At 49.4% G+C, this 1,671-nt stretch overlaps 1 long non-coding RNA gene across 1 annotated transcript in view; it reads right to left on the bottom strand.

The window, feature by feature from the left end:
* Positions 1–1,015: 1,015 nt before the first annotated feature.
* The window catches only part of LOC116548010, a 2,635-nt gene continuing 1,979 nt past the window's right edge, over positions 1,016–1,671 (bottom strand). Inside the window, exon 2 of the long non-coding RNA XR_004267270.1 lies at positions 1,016–1,315. This is a non-coding gene — a long non-coding RNA (uncharacterized LOC116548010). The remainder of the gene's footprint in view (positions 1,316–1,671) is intronic.

Below are 1,671 nucleotides of genomic sequence, written 5' to 3' on the forward strand. Positions count from 1 at the left end.
GCCGGGCACAGCGGCTCATGCCTGAAATCCCAGCACTTTGGGAGGCCAAGGCAGGTGGATCACCTGAGGTCAGGAGTTTGAGACCAGCCTGACCAACATGGCGAAATCCCGTCTCCACTAAAAATACAAACAATAGTCAGGCGTGGTGGCAGGCGCCTGTAGTCCCAGCTACTTGGGAGGCTGAGGCGGGAGAATCACTTGAGGTTGCAGTGAGCCAAGATCATACCACTGCATTCCAGCCTGGGCAACAGAGTGAGACTCTATCTTAATTTAAAAACAAAATTGTATCCGATGAGCTACATAAAATGTCTCATGATTATTTCGTTCATTTGCTTCCTTTTTTTTTTTTTTTTTTTTTAAAGAGACACAGTTTTTCTCTGTCTCCCAGGCTGGAGTGCAGTAGTCCATTCAGAGTTCACTGCAACCTTTGCTTCCCAGGCTCAAGTGACCCTCTCACCTCAGCCTTCCACGTAGCTGGGACCACAGGTACACGCCACCAAACTCAGAGAATTTTTAAAATATTTTTGTAGAGACAGGCTGGCCAGTTTCTTTTTATTTATTTTGATGTGGCTGACAGAAGACTGAAATTCATATGCATGGCTTCCACTGTATATCTACGGGACTAAAGAACCTGCTGCATTTTCTCAGCTCTCAATCACCCCCTACCACCATCCTTAAAAAAGAAGAAAACAAGGCCGGGCGCGGTGGCTCAAGCCTGTAATCCCAGCACTTTGGGAGGCCGAGGCGGGTGGATCTAAAGGTCAAGAGATCGAGACCATCCTGGTCAAATGGTGAAACCCCGTCTCTACTAAAAATACAAAAAATTAGCTGGGCATGGTGGTGCGTGCCTGTAATCCCAGCTACTCAGGAAGCTGAGGCAGGAGAATTGCCTGAACCCAGGAGGCGGAGGTTGCGGTGAGCCGAGATCGTGCCATTGCACTCCAGCCTGGGTAACAAGAGTGAAACTCCGTCTCAAAAAAAAAATAAATAAATAAAATAAAATAAAATAAAAAAAAGAAGAAAACATGAAGCAGTGGCCGCCTCTTACCCGTGGCAGTAGTGACAGTCTCCTCAGAGCTATTTACTCCATTTTTCTCTACCCACACAGAAAACTTATATAAGGACCCGGGTTCAAGTCCATCCACGGTGACGTTGGTGTCTGTTGTGCTTCGGGTCTCCGTTCTGCCACTGTCTCCGGTGCCCTCAACCCAGTAGGTGGAGTTCTGTGGGTCTGGGCCCTCAGGGGCCTCCCAGCTCAGGGTGATGGAGCTGGTGGTCTGGGCCTCCACGGTCAGGTTTCTCACTGGGTTGGGGGCTGAGAAATTAGGGAGAGAGATCCAATGTGAACAGAGATACAGAAAACAAAGGGGGCAAGCAGTGGGCATCTCTGGCCCTTTATGTTCCCAGTTCTTCCAAACTGCTGGCGCCAGCTAATGCAGGCCGACTGTGATGTGTGCGTATGTCATGAGGGCCCCAAGCAGTGGGCCTGAGACGGAGCTGAGATCCTGCCTTTCCAGTCAGCACTCCGTGATGCTACCTACCCACATAGTTCTGGTCATAGTTTGAGTAGCAAGGATCTGGACCAAAACTTTCCTTTTTTGTTTGTTTGTCTGTTTGAGACGGAGTCTTGCTCTGTTGCCCAGGCTGGAGTCAGCGCTGTGATCTCGGCTC

The sequence above is a fragment of the Sapajus apella genome, unplaced genomic scaffold (assembly GCF_009761245.1).
Source record: "Sapajus apella isolate SASKATOON/1434 unplaced genomic scaffold, GSC_monkey_1.0 scaffold6249, whole genome shotgun sequence".
Lineage (NCBI taxonomy): Eukaryota > Metazoa > Chordata > Mammalia > Primates > Cebidae > Sapajus > Sapajus apella.